The sequence below is a fragment of the Nomascus leucogenys genome, chromosome 5, assembly GCF_006542625.1.
Source record: "Nomascus leucogenys isolate Asia chromosome 5, Asia_NLE_v1, whole genome shotgun sequence".
Lineage (NCBI taxonomy): Eukaryota > Metazoa > Chordata > Mammalia > Primates > Hylobatidae > Nomascus > Nomascus leucogenys.
The window spans coordinates 132,714,963-132,730,793 of NC_044385.1; the positions used below are offsets into that span (position 1 = coordinate 132,714,963).

Consider the following 15,831-nt stretch of genomic DNA (forward strand, 5'->3'; position numbering starts at 1 on the left):
AATCATCAGTACGGGAGGGGAGAATGGGCCTTTTATTAATAAGTTACCAAAGCTTGAGAAGCCTCTTTGAAAAGAATGCAAACAACATACATTTTTAAAGGATCCCAATATTTGTCTAGTAAAACATTTCATATTTATAAGTGATCAATTGCTTATCCATAGACGAAAAATAGTAAGAATCTCTTGAATAGTTGAGATCTTAACTTTCTTTGTCTAACTATAGATAGGTAGCATTGCATTATTAGGGAAGGCTGATTCTTCACTGAAATACATCTTCTTTTTTTGTGTGATAAAGCTCAGTTTAAGTGGGTTAGCCAAGTTCACATAGCTTACAAGGAATTGCTTGGATTGGAAATCAGCCCCATTAGAAAGCCTGAAATCTCTGCGTTTTTCTATTCTACTTCCCCGATTTGTTTATTTGCAAAGGTCAACGATTGCATTTCCCATGGAGGAATTTCGTCATGAGTAAATGAGATAATAATATGTATAAAAGGCTTTGCATAGTTTATCGGCTGAACCCTGCGCCCCGAAATTCACATGTTGAAGCCTTCACCCTCAGTACCTCAGAACATGACTATATTTGGAGATAGGGCCTTTAAAGAGGTAATTAAAGTTAAATGAGGTCATATGGCTGTGCCCTAATCCAATGTGATTGGTGTCTATATATATATAGACACTATATATATATATATATATATATATGATGTCTATATATGTGATAAATGGGTGGCCTGTGCAGCAATGGCCAAGATCAAGTCTCGAGACCTTCACAGGAAGAAGGAGGAGGAGCTGCAGAAACAGCTGGGCGACCCGAAGGTGGAGCAGTCCCAGCTGCAAGTCGCCAAAGTGACAGGCGGCGAGGCCTCCAAGCTCTCTAACATCCGAGTCGTCTGCAAGCCCCTTGCCCGTGTTCTCACCGTTATTAACCAGACTCAGAAAGAAAACCTCAGGAAATTCTGCAAGGGCAAGAGGTGCGAGCCCCTGACCCTGAGGCCTGAGAAGACTCGCACCAGGCGCCGCCCGCTCAACAAGCCGAGGAGAAGCTGAAGACCAAGAAGCAGCAGCGTTAGGAGCGGCTGTACCCACTGCGGCAAAAAAAAAAAAAAAAGACACAGGCACCCACACTGAAAAGATCATGAAAAGACACAGGAGAAAGACAACCCTCTACGAGCCAAGGAGGAAACCTCAGACGAAAACACATGCCCATCACGTGATCGTGGCCCTCCAGTCTCCAGAACAGCGAGAAACACGTCTCAGTTGTTCATGGCGCCCACCTGTGATGCTTGGTTACGGAAGCCCTGCTAAACGCATGTGAACATATATTAGGTATTTAGGAAATGTGAGGCTCCTTTACCTTGGGAAATACGGAGGCCGGCTGCAATGACAACGAATAAGCTTCCTCCCGGTCCAAGACATCAGCAACTTCTTGCGCTGTGTGAACGGCTTGGTGTACACGTTGCTGCAAAGTTTGTGTCTTATTTCTTATTTATGTCTCCCCTTCGAGGCTCAGAGCCCATTGCTTTGCTTATAGTAAGATTCATTAAAAGATGAAAAAAAAGATGTGGACCCTCAGCAAGCCCCTGGCACAGGGCAGGCCCTTTTGAGAAAGTGCGAGAACCTTTCATTCTGCCAGGCTTTGTGTGGTTAGTAAGTTCAAGTTGTCTTTTACAGGATGGAAGACAACTTTGGGGGTTTGAAGGAGCGGAGGAAGATGCCTAAACTCCCTACCTTGTTCTCCTGGAGTAACTGAAGCAGGGGAAAATCCTATTTATTGATTAGTAATAATACATGTTTTGTGATAGTTTTTAAAAGAATAATGGTTCGATTCCCCTTTCTGCCCCTTACAGTGGTAACAGTAAAATTGACAAATACCTAAGCGTATTTAATTTGCAAGATGGATTGTGCTATTGCCCACACCTGTTGGTAAGAGGTGAGCCCCAAAGCACTGCTACCCCGAGGACTTTGTTGTTGCCAGGAGCATGTTGGGTTGTCACATAAATGAGTCACTGACAATAGGGAATCTGACGGCAAGTGTTCCTTGGAAACCACTCCCAACTAATGGAATAACCCTCCACAACCACCCCAGGTGAAAACAGTGCTTGCCAGAGTTCCCATACAATACTCCATTAAGTCTCAGACTCCTAAAATGAGAAAGAAGCCCTGGATAGCCTCTTCAGCTGTTACAGTCCTGCCTGACACTGGGAGACGTGTATCTATGCTACTGTGCTCATGGTGATAGTTGAAACTTTAAACAAATTAAACCTACTTCTTCAGACACTGGTGCGTGCCTCAGAGGTTATCATTTTTAGAAACCCAAGCACTGGGAATTGATGTTTCCTGAGCAGGAGATTGCCAAGAACAAGATCACAAACTTTTGGTGTTTTTTTTTTAGCATATGAGTTCAACCAGACATTACCGTATATCACTCTTTACTGAGTCTGAGGGCTTAGGAGAAGAAACCAAACTGACTTTTTTCTAAGCACGTATTCTATTCAAACATAATGAAACTTAAATGGCTTTTTTAAGAAGATGGTAATAATTTTAATAAAATGTAGATCAAACCAACAAAAACATTTAAAAAGCCTAGAAGCGTTAGTAGCATATAGAAAGCAATCAGGAAACATACGTGTTACTTTCCATGTGCTGCCAATGGTGCTAATAGCAAATAGACTCACAGCTTTAGATATTTTCCTCTCTTTCATGGTTTTTAAAAAGATGGCACAGGCCAGGCGCGGTGGCTCATGTCTGTGATCCCAGCACTTTGGGATGCTGAAGTGGGAGGATCACTTGAGGTCAGGAATTCGAGAACAGCCTGGTCAACATGGTGAAACCCTGTTTCTACTAAAAATACACAAATTAGCTGGGCATAGTGGCAGGCACCTGGAAGTTGAGGCAAGAGAATCACTTGAACCCGGGAGGCGGAGTTTGCAGTGAGCTGAGATCGCGCCACTGCACTGCAACCTGGGTGACAGAGCGAGACTCAGTCTCAATAAATAAATAAATAAATAAATAACCAGAAGATGACACTAAGGAAGCAATGGAAGCTGTAAATACAAGCTCCTAGGTGAAAATTCTGGTGCATGGGGCATATCGTTGCATTAATTCAATAAAATGACTAAACAGCTTTGCAGCAATAAGACTGCCTCATCTAGACAGAATCGATGAATCAACAAGAGGTGTGAGAAAGCAATTATGGATCCAAAATTGATAAGAAATAGTCAAATAAGTTGTGGAAAGTTGTAAATTGTATTTCATAGCTCTAGGAAAATTAAATGTGTTGAATATAAAATACAAAATTATTGGCTAACAGTGTGGAACTTGGCTTGTAAATGAGGAATTGGAAGGGAACAGAGAATTATAAACTGGGGAGAAAAGCAAACATGCTATTTAATCTTAGACTTGGCTGTCAGGTATTTTTTTATTTGAACTTAAATTATTTGCAATTGCCTATTGTATTTAACTGCAATATTCACATACATCTTTATAACTTTAGAACATTTTTTATTTTCACGAGGTCTCTAACTATTAAAAGTACATTGAACCAAAACACACATGCCTTTTTATGGCCAGCAGAGAATTCCAATCCATCCACACACATTTGGGACTATTAGCCGCAGGCAATGGGTCTTGCGCGATGCCCTGAAGAATAACATACTGACATGTTCCAGAAGGGCTGCGCGCCCAGCAGAAAATGCACACAACTTTCAAAGTCTTTGAAGAGTAGCCAGATTCCCTGGGACATTGCTGCTACCTAGGTTAGGCACTTTGTGAATTTATTTTCCAGAGAAAAATAGTATTCTTTAATGACAAACTACTATAACACAGGACGGATAAATGAGTGTCTTCTCTCTAGATCTCCATTTCTTGAGGGAGTGGGACAAGATCTGATTGTCTGTAAGTTACCATTTCAGTTCTGACATTCCTCCAATCTTTGGAAGATAAGTTGCCCTTTAAATGGTTCCCAATAAATATTAATTTTAAACATGAATGAATATGTTATACCTAACCAAACTCTATGTAGCTTATAAAAGTTTCTTTCAAGTCTACCACTTAAACATGAATCCAACTTAACTTGATGGATATTATGTCAGAATATATTTCTCATAAAACAGACTTCTAAAAATATATAATGATGTGTTTTTGCTTTCATTCCTTGGGTAAATTGGAGCTACTTGGTCTAAGCATTGTTCCAGTGTCTTCGAAGTAACTGTGCATAGGCCAATTGTCTTGGTATATGTCACCTAACTCATATTTTGTTTTCCTAGGCTTTGTTTACTTTTAAGTTGATTTAATGTTTTTCAAAGTATCCTAAGTTTGCCTCATTTCCAGATGAACATCCTGCAAAGTTCAGAAATTCATCCCTCTCTGCCTTTTAAGGCTGGAGAACACGTTGGCATTGAATAGTTTGGCAGCAGAGATGGAGAAGCAGCCTGCACACAATGAGAAATAGAATTATGGAGGCAGCTGTATTGGGGGGTAGGTTTCCATTAAATGGATGTCTTGGGCTTGCCATCTTTCACTGTAATTGCTGTGTCCGGGAAGTTGACTGTCTCTGGAGATTAATCTATTTTAAGTTTAATGGATCTGTAGAAGCTGTTGAAAGACTGGTACAACTCTTTCTCCTTGACTTTTCCAGTCCAAATGAAGACATTGCTATCAGTAATGCTGCACCTGCCCTGCATGGCAGCATTCCAGCCCCACTCCACCCCCAAGAGGAACCTCGTTCCATGGACTTCCTGTATTGGAAAGCTTTTATACTAAGTTACTTGAGTTTATTAGTAACAACATATTTGTTTTCCTATGTGATATATATACATATATGTGTATGTATATGTATGCATATATGTATATACATATGTGTGTATATATGTATATCTATATGTGTATATATATAGAGAGAGAGAGAGAACGTGAGTTTCTTCTAATCAGTGTGAAATAATTTGTGTTATCAAACTGAATTGATACAATACCAAGAAAAAGCAAAGAAAATTCACACGCATTTATTCAATCTATATATGCATTGGCCCTACTGCAGGCAAGGGTAGAATTTTCGTAAACTTTTATTTGAAAGAACTTTGGCATTCAAAGATGTAACCTTTGTGGGTTAATAAAAAGGCAACGTGAATGTTCATAGGACATAGTCATTAGTGATCTTTCTGAAAAACAGACGTAAATCATGGACCTTGGGGTGGTAAAAGGTCACTTGGCTAATGAGGAATCCAACCCACCTCCCCAGCTTCCACGTCAACAGCTTTGTGTGCTCAGCTTGCTGTGGTTTACCTAAAAACACTAGTGAGAAAATGCAAAAACTGTTCCTTCTGAGAAAAAAAAATGGCATCAAAAGTGAAGTGAAAAAGAAGAGGACTAAGAATGATTTTTAATTCACGTTCAGGCAATAATGTTTAAGTACTTTTCTGTAGACCACTGCGTAGGCACTGGAGATGCAGTGATGAACAGATCAGACATGACCTTAGTCTTCATGGAACTTATAAACTATGCAGGAGAGGAACACAGCAAAGAAAAAAGAATCCCCTCCTAAATATATAATTTAGAATTGCTACAAGCACAGGGAGTCAAAGCAGAAGGTGCTGTAAGTGAGTGTCACAGGGGACCTGACCTAGAGGAGGCATCAAGGATGACCTGTCGGAAGAAGCCACATTTAACCTGAGTCCTGCCGGCTGAATGAAATAGATGCTAATGAAGCGGAGAGTAAGGAATCGAGCTTTCTAGACTGAAGAAACAGATACAGAAATCCTCGATAATTAAGAGGGGTGTGATGGATTGGGTTGTGTCTCCCCAGACTTCCTATGTTGGAGTCCTAACTCCTGGTACCTATGAATGTGATCTTGTTTGGAAACAGGGTCTTTATAGAGTTAATCAAGTTAAAACGAGATCATTAGGTCAGGGCCTGATTCAACATGACTGGTTTCCCTACAGGAAGGAGAAATTTGGAGACAGACATGCATACAGGGAGGCAACCATGTGAACATGAAGACCATCTACAGGCCCAGGAGAGGGGTCTGGAACTGACGCTTCCCCCACAGTCCTGCCCACATCTTGGTCTCAGACTCCTAGCCTCCAGAACATCAGCATCATACATTTCTGTTGTGGAAGGCACCTCGTTTTTGGTACTGAACTTTAATGTGGGAGCTCTAGGAAACACATACAGGAGGCATCAAAGACTGAAACCAGAGAGGAGGGTTATAGGTTGACTTGAGGATTTTAGGTTTTCTATCACAAGTGCAATGGGTGTGACATGGTCTAGCTTCACAAGGCCTGCCTCACTACTATTTGGAGAACAGATTGGAGGGCAGTAGAAGTGAATGTCTGGAGACCAGCATGGAGGCAATGCCAGGAGGCCAGTTAAGGGGTGACAGTGAGCTGGGCACAGGGGCTCATGCCTGTAATCTCAGCACTTTGGGAGCCCAAGGCAAGAGAATTGTTTGAGGCCAGGAGTTCAGGATAAGCCTAGGCAATATAGCAAGACCCATGGTCTACCAAAAAAAAAAAAAAGTAACAGGTGTCACTGCCGGAAGTAGGGTGGTGGTAGTCAGGTGGGGCCTGAGCCAGGGTAATTTTGGAGTTAAAAGCAGTAGGTCTCAGTGTTGGACCACAAATATGGTGATAGTGGTGGAAATGGTGGCTTCAGGAAGGACTCATGGGCCTCTAGTTTCCACAGCTGGGTGAGTAATAACTCCTTCTGAAATGAAGAATCAAGGAAGAGGAGTGAATTTGGGATGAATGGTCAAATAAGTTTTGAAAATACTAAGTTTGAGATACTTGTGCAATACCTAAATGTAATTTTTAAGTAGACAGTTAAACAACTAGACTTGTAACTCAGAAAAGAAATCAGATCTGGAAATATAACAAAATTGGTTCTGTTGATATATAAATGGTATTTTAAACTGTGGGAAAAGATGAGATGATCTGAGGAGAGAAGGTAGAATGGGAAGAGAACGGCCAGCACTGGCACCTGAGGAGCCCTATTAGGGGAAGCTTGGTTCAGGTTTCCTCAGTCTTGGCTTTGCTGACATCTGGAGCCAGATAATCGTTGCTGTGGGGGCAGCCTTGTGCATGGCACAATGTTCAGCAGCATCGCAGCCTCTACTCACGAGATGTTAGCAGCCTCCTCTTAATTATGACAACCAAAGATGCCTCCAGGCTTTGCCAAATGTCCCCTGGGGCCCCAAATCACCCCTGGTTGAGAACAACTGGTGTAGAATAGACAAGCAAAGAAAAAATATACAGAGTAAGTAGAGGGGGAAGAGGAAAAGCCGAAGGGTGCGATGTTTCAGAAGCCAGGAGGAAAGACAATCTCGGGAAAACTCAAATCACAGATTGCTGCCGAAAAGTCAAGGATGATGCTTACTGTGAAGGGCCTAGTAGTGTTAACAGATGATCGTAACTTTAGCAACAGTAATTTTGGTGGCTCAGTGGGAACACAGGCTAAATTGAAGTAGATTACAATTCTATTTTTATTTATCCAATTGGTAATACGTATACATGTAGTCAGATTTTAATGACATTTGTGTGATTATTTTGTTTAATGTAAAATATAGCAAATGCTATTGGTTGCCTACTCAACAATTTCTCCCTTTCAACAGAATTTCAATTTTTTCATACAACGTGTTGTCTATTCATGGGAAACTGCTTTGCAGAGTCAGTGGTGGCAATCCCTTTCTCCTTGGCGGTGGCTGGTTTAGAAATAGGCATGAGATGCAGATGTAGTTAATGATGACATCAGAAGAAGTTTAAAGGCATCTGGGAAACATTTCCTTGTTGATACAGACAACCAGGAAGGAATCTGCCTTTCATCTGGGTGTGGCCTCCTAAAATTCCTAGAGGATTTGGGCACTTCTAACACAACTTTTCTCCCCTTTATGGAAGAAGAATTAACTTGAGAACAAGCCAAACAGTGCATGTAGCAAAAGGGAAAATGGAAAGAACATGGGTGTTTGAATGAAGAGGGAAGACTGAATCCATCAGCCTGGAAGCCATCCATCTTCAGGCATCTTAATACATTAAACCTAATTTCCTGCCACCTCCCATCTGTTTGCAGTTGTTTTAATTTGTTTGTTTGTTTGTCTGCTAGCATTTATCATCAGCCCAGCATCTTTTTCCTCAATCTGTTGTCAACAACTTCTGGAACAACACCATTCTTTTCCTCTGATGTGCTCTTCTCTTACTAACCCAAATGGAATTCAGAGTTCCCCCATTTTACAGTTTTCCAAAATAAGGCAAATCAGCTACTGTCACCTCTTGACCTCTGATCTGTTCTCTGCCCCAGCTGGTTTCTTTTGAAGTCCACACCATTCCATTAGCACTTCCCTGACCACAGTGCTATCTCCGCGGGTGTCTGCTCCTCACCCACATGCCTTGAGGGTCTGCACACTTGGCCCGTCGCTCTCCTCTTTGCAGTGTCCTGGGAGCCATTATTTTGACGGTCCTTGCAAACTGCTAGCTTCATACTTCAACAACCTCCAGTGGCCTTCAGCTATACCCTCCTCTAGCACCAACACTCACAGCCACACCTTAGACCTCAGCATTACCTGAAGCCGCTCCATCTCCACCATCTTAAACTCAGAAATTCTTTCCCCCACCCCCTCCCCCCGTTACAACCACCTACTCTCACTCCTGTTTACTCTCAGTGTGACCTTTGATTCTCAGCCCCTCTCTCATCTCCCGTGAGTCCCTTTCTGGTTGTAAAATAGAAACAGAAGCCCCTGAGAAACTGGAAACTACAATCAATTACAAGGTATTATGACCACTTACTTAGGATATTTTTATAACAACCCAGCCTGAGACCACATCTGTTCAACCATTTCAATTAAAATTTTCCCAGCAGTCAGAATTCACACATCCTCTAAACCCACCTTGTCAGAAACTAAGCCATGAGTTGTCCCCACTTTTGATTCTGGGCTGTAGAAACTACCAGAAGAAAATTAGGCTGGGCACGGTGGCTCACACCTTTAGTCCCAGCACTTTGGGAGGCTGAAGTGAGCAGTAGATCAGCCTGGCCAACATGATGAAACCCTGTCTCTACCGGAAATACAGAAATTAGCCAGGCATGGTGGCTGGCACTTGTAATCCCAGCTACTCAGGAGGCTGAGGCAGAGGAATTGCTTGAACCCGGGAGGCGGAGGTTGCAGTGAGCTGAGATCACGCTACCGCACTCTAACCTGGGCGACAGCGAGACTCCATCCCCCACCACCCAAAAAAAGATAGTTCTAAATGTTTCTCTCCTTTCCCAGAGGGTCATTGTTCTTTTCATAGAGAACCAGCCTTGGAGGTGCCCGATGTTTCTCCTGGTGGCCTCCCTCTTCCCCCTTCCTTCACCTGGTCATGCATTCAGACTCTGGGTCCAGGCCATGGTGTGAACATCACCCTGTAAGACAGCGGCGGGCACTGTGGTCCACAGACCCTACAAGTTCTCCACAAAAGTAGGTTTGGGGGTTTTGGATTCTTCAGATTAGTTCCCATCGCTACCACCACCCCTCAGAAACAAAACACAGAAGGCTTTCCCTTTTAATAGTGATTAATGGTAACAACACAACTTTGATATATTACAAGGGAGCTGCATCATTCAAACATTTAATTAACATTTTTTTTTTTTGAGACAGATCTCGCTTTGTCGCCCAGGCTGGAGTGCAGTAGCACAATCTTGGCTTACTGCAGCCTCCACCTCCCGGCTTCAAGCAATTCTCCTGCCTCAGCCTCCTCAGTAGCTGAGACTACAGGTGCCCACCACCACGCCCAGCTAACTTTCATATTTTTAGTAGAGACAGAATCTCACCATGTTGGCCAGGCTGATCTGGATGTCCTAGCATCAAGTGATCCACCCTCCTTCATCTCCCGAAGTGCTCAGATGACAAGCGTGAGATCGCACCCGGCCTAATTAACATAAATTTGATGTACCAGCTTCAATGAAAGAATAACTAACTCAATTTGACACAAAATGCTACAACTTTATGCTGACCATCCACTCACTGAGCCTGGCGGACAGCTGAGAGGAGTGAGCGTGGCGTATGCTGTTTCCTCGTCCAGTCTCAGCTCCTGTGGCCTCCCACATTGTCTCAGTGACAGCGAGTGTGGTCCTGTTGTTCACATATATACATGTGTATTTTGATTGCACATGGCTCTCAACACCATTTGGTGACAGCATCTCTTGTTCGATGCTAGCACCTCTGCCCCCTTCCAGCCCTGGGACTATCACAGTTACTGAGAGAAAGTTTATGTCAGCTGGGCACAGTGGTTCACACCTATAATCCTAGCACTTTGGGAGGCTGAGGCAGGCGAATCCCCTGAGGCCAGGAGTTCGAGACCAGCCTGGCCAACATGGTGAAATCACGTCTCTACTAAAATACAAAAAAATTAGTCAGGCGTGGTGGCACATGCCTGTAATCCCAGCTACCTGGGAGGCTGAGGAAGGAGAATCACTGAAACCCAGGAGGCAGAGGCTGCAGTGAGCCGAGATCGCACCACTGTACTCCAGCCTGGGTGGCAGAGCAAGACTCTGTCTCGGAAAAAAAAAAAAAAAGAAACCTATGCCACCCACAGGGCACCACTACAGGGACTAGTGCTGGGTGCAGCATCTGGCATAAAAGAGACTAATAGTATTTGCTGGATGAATGACTGGAAGGAAACAATCCCCACAGCTGTAAGAACACTTGCTGAGCACTGCACTAAGCCACTTCCACGAATGTGTTTCATGGCAGGCAGCTGCTTCCATTCCTCCTGTTTTGCAGGTGAAGAAACTGAGGCTTAAGCTACTCAACTAGAACACGGTAAAGCAGGGATTTGACCTTCTAGGATTCTGACTCCAGAAACTGTACTTTTAGCCCTTTTACCATTCTACACCTATGTAGTCACTGATAAATTAACCTGCTTCTGATGGTAATCTAACCTCCAAAACTTTTCCAGGGAAAATGCTTAGATTCCTACGCAATCCTAGCACTTCATTAACATCATCTATTGGGTGGTAAATGTAAGCAGTATTTGGTGTATCTGTATAAATTGAGTTCAATTTTCTAAATTAGTATCAGAAAAGTAATAGGTTAATGAATACAAATATTGTGGGGTGGGGCAGAAGAAGGAAAGCTATTATTTTTCTTTCACATTAAAAAAAAGTCTTTGTACGTTATGGTAGGCTGTCTTTACCAATTATTCTGTTTTCCTTGTAATAGAAGTGTACCCCTCGCTCACTGACATCCAAGCCTGATCATTTGACTTGACTTATCCTTCAGCCTGGATCTGCAACGAAGACAGGCAGAGCAGAGCCAGGCAATGCCGCATCTACCTGCAACTGACATCCAGTGAGAGCCAGACTAAGTCTCTGTGCTAAGTCTTTGAGATTCTGGGGTTGTTACCCAGCATAACTTAGTGAAAGTTGAGTAACACATTGTTATGGGTTAAATTGTGTTCCCAAAGGATGGTGCTGTCCAAACCCCAGGAGCTGTGAATGTGACCTTATTTGGGAATAGTGTCTGGTCTTCGCAGATAATCAAGCTGAGATGAGGTCATCAGGGTGAACCCTAACCCAATATGACTGTCCTTAAACAAAGAGGAAATCCAGACAGGGGGCAGAATGCATGGAAGGAAGATGGTGTGAAGAGGCGCAGTGGAAAGACCGCCACCATCTCCATCTCCAAGACCTCAGGGATGCCTGAGGTCACCAGAAGCAAAGAGAGAAGCTGGGAACAGATCCTGTGCCAGTATCTTCCAAGGGAATGTATCCCTGCTGACATCCTGATTTCTGGCCTCCTAAACTGTGAGGCAATGCCTTTCTGCTATTTTAAGTCACTCGGTTTATAGTACTTCGTTATGGCAGCCTTAGCAAACTAATGCAAACTCATTTATCTCCAATTACATAAGGTCTTGAGTAAATGGATGTTGTAATTTAGAATTTAAATGTAAAGAATTTTCCAAAGTTAACCCTTAGAGGAGTTACTAATTGTTCTAAATAGAGCTAAATAGAAAATTCCTAGGACATCAAACTTGCTAAACTATGGCTTTTAACTTGTTCAAGAAGGATATAATAAAATGAAGATTTGAAACCACAGGTAGAAGTTACAATATCAAGAAGATATAGATTTTTAATCACATATGTACCTTAGACTAATTTTCATATTCTGTGATTTTTTATTATAGTAAATGAAACACTGCAAATTATACCTTTTTCTCTAACATTCACCCCAAATATTTAGGATTTATGCATTTTTTCTGTATAATAAAATAGAACTGTAATACTGATCTCTTTCTCCTCTCCCACAGGATAAAAACTCATTTTCTATAGTTCATGTGCTATATGTGAAAAACATACAGTCCTTGTAAAATGCTTTAGAACCTAGGTGAGCGCCACTGAGAATTGGCTGAACTTCTTCAGCATCATTTTTAAAAGGTCTATAAATTTATTGTTGTTATATCTTGGTCTTCTCAAAGCTGGACTAGTAAACGAGACGCTCCATGTGATTTGAAGAGCACCGCAATGTTCAGTACAAGCTGTTCTTTACCCTACACAAGGCAGACCCTCATGGGCTAATTGTATAATACTTAAAGCACTGCATATCTGAACTAGTAAAGTCAGGAAGGCTGAAAGATTGATCCTTTTTTATTAGCCAGAGCAGATTTTAGTGTATCAGATTAGCTCGGTGCTGCAAAGGATATTGGTAAGTTTTTCCCCAGGTGGAAAGGTGGAAAAGGTATTAAAATTCTTCAGTAACTCCCCAGAGCCTCAAGAAAGAAACAAATTCATAGCAAGACACATCTAAGACCTCTGAGAGCTGGCCTCTGATTTCCTCTCCAGACTCCTCTGTCTGACTTGCTACACTGAATCGTTGAAAGGGGAAATTTTCTAGTCACCTTTTTCTGGGTAACTCTACCTTTCCTGATTTACCGGCAGCCTAATTTTAATTAGGGTAATTAATGCTGTCTGCAACAACCAAAAGACACTGCCGTCTTCGATGGCTTCACACAGAGAATGAGATCTTGCTTAGAAAGAGCCCAAGGTGGGTCTGCCAGCTGCCCTCCATTTTGCATTCACATCAGTTTGGACACAGGTCTCCCAGGTGTCCACGTTGAAGAAAGAAAGGGAATAAGAGGCACCAGGTGCTGCAGCCCAACCCTCTTGAGGTCCCCAGGTGGGAACTAGTCACCAGGCCGCACCTCGCTGTGAGGATGGCAAGAAGTACAAGGGAACACATGGGCTTTTTGTGGGGCATTCCTCCCTGCCTGATACCCCAACCCTGGTCTGCATGGTATCCCGGCCATAGCTCGCACCACCCAGCCTTGGTCCTGTCTTTCTTCCTCATTAGATGATCAGTGCCTCCAAGTTGCTTCTGCACCTTATTTGTTTTTGTACCCAGAGCTTCCAGCAGCTTCCCTCTCACACTTCAGATGCTCAATAGCTGTTAAAATATAGAACAAATGGATGGATGGATGGATGGAAAGAGAGATGGATATATAAATGAATGGAGGGAGGAATAGAGGGATAAATTAGGGAAGGAAAGGAGGCATGTATAGATGGATGAATGGATGAATGGATAGATACATGGATGGATGAAGGGAGGCAGGGAGGGAGGAAGGGATGGGTGAAAGAAGGAAAGGAGGGATGTATAGATGGATGGATGGATGGATGGATGGGTCATTCAGCCTGTGGTATTGCAAGGCTGTTCAACACCTATAGAGAACATTTCTTAGACCCATTACCTTCCTAAAAACTCTGTGATTGGGAACCTTCTAACATTGAGAATCCTAGCTCCCCAAAGTAGAGCTCAGGAAGTTGAGTTTTCTCCAATCTCCAGTGCAACCAGAGTACAAGCATATGATCTAAGTTTCTGCAGTCAAATAGACGCACACAGACTTTAATGCAAAGAAGCAAGCAAACAACACAAGGCAACCGGCCCTGCATCCCCATTTTTGCAGGGGATGGAGTTAACACAATCAACTTTGTGGCATTGGTGGAAGCCACAGTGATTTCACAGGAGTTATAATGGAGCTCCTGGTGTAGAGGAAAGATGTGGGGACAGCAGTGCCGGAGCAGCCCAGTGGAGGCGATGTCCTTATCAGGCAAACTCTGAGGGGTGATGTGGGCATTATCTCACAAAGATTAGCCTTGGATCAGGTTTTACAACCCTCCCAATATTTCTGCCACCCAGTATTTCTTTAATTAAATCCCTTTCTACTTACAAAAAAGAATCAGCTTTCTTTGCATGCAATTAAGAACCAACTGAGATCCAAGAAAATAGCATGCGGCCACAGGACATTGGAACTGGAAGAGAGAGAGAAAGTACGTATGTGTGCACATGTATGTGCATGTGTGTGTGTGCACGTGTGTGTGTATTAGGAGAATCTCTGGGGAGGGGAGCAGATGTAGAGGGAAGCAGTAAAGTCATAAAGTTGGTGAGAGTGGCATATGGGCATCAGAGGTCAATTTTGCCAACTTCATTCTCACTATAAGTCTTTATTTTGTTTCTGTGAGGTGTCACTGTTACACTATATTGCAAGAGTTCAGGGATAGTGGCCCATTTATAATCTTAATATGTATCTATTTAAGTCATGCCTTGGGTCTTCAATCTACCATTAGACAATATTTATTAAATTCATGAAATTGTGCTTCAAGTAAAACTGTGGTAAACAGCTTCAAGTAGTACATATATTCTTTGGTTTTTCTATAAAGTGTAAATTTGAAGGCAAGGTTAGATTGAAGAGATTTCTGAGCTCACAGAAAAGCTGATTGCCTCTACCAAGAAACACAGTTTTGCTCAGTTGAAGAGTCTAAAGAGGTTGCACTATCAACAGTCTTAAAAGTAGACTTGCAAGGAAATTCTGAGGGAGACAGTGCTTCTGTGTCTTACTGATAACATTATGTGTGTCCTAGTAAATGTCGACTTAAGAAGAGGGAACTATTATAATTGTGGAAGGGACAGTTGAATAAAAGAGAATATGGAGTTTTCATCAAAACATTTTAACTGAATACATTTGTTTGTTCGTTTTCATAAAATATTCATTTGCACTAAAAGTTTGTGGACTATCAAAAGTTTGTTTTGAAAGGGATGGTACAAATTCACTTATCCGGTATTTTTTAATTTTAAAAACCAATATTTCAAGCAACCCACCAGAGACTTCCACTCTCAATTAAAAAAAAAAAAAGTCTTCTCTGAATTGAAATAACTGTAATGTTTGAAATGCCTTGATTTAAGATTTTTCAAACTGGTTCATTCACAATATGAAAGTGGCATGCCTATGAGATCATTGACTTTTGCTTGCAATTATCCTAGCAGTTTAAAGAAGTATAATTGATGCTAACATAACTGCTTCTTAATGTTTTCAAGGTACTGAAAAGACTAGCTGGAAGTGAAGAGTTGACCCTTTCTGAAAACCTGAATAACCAGAGGTTCCCTAGTCATCAGTCACAGCAACAGCTAGCTCTTCTTTGAAAACGGGTCCATTTTTCAAGCTGTTGTTGGCATTGCTATAGATCCTAGAGGCATGACTGAAAACAAGATCATAATTGAGCCTTAGGAGGTCTGCTTATCTCTCACAGCAATGAGCTGGCAGAGGTTGGGGACCCAGGCTGTTTGAGTGCAGGGGAACAATGCCCCTGCTTGGAGACCTAACTGATTGTAAACCTTGTTAGTAAAAAGGTGTGAAGAAATGGGTCTCACTGTTTTGTTTGCTGCCTTAGGATTCGTGTGGGGGTGGAGGCTGGAAGGTTATACGGAGTAGGCAGAAAAGACATAATTAAAACTATTCATTTCATGAAAAAAAAAATTGCTCTTGCTTCCCAGCAGGCCTTGATCTCTTTGTTATGCCGTTTATTTGGAAAGTCCTCTT

The 15,831-nt window shown here is 42.3% G+C and overlaps 1 pseudogene; it reads left to right on the forward strand.

Moving 5' to 3' along the window:
* The first annotated feature begins 741 nt into the window (after positions 1-741).
* On the forward strand, positions 742-15,434 carry LOC100582966 (annotated as a pseudogene).
* Positions 15,435-15,831: the final 397 nt, after the last annotated feature.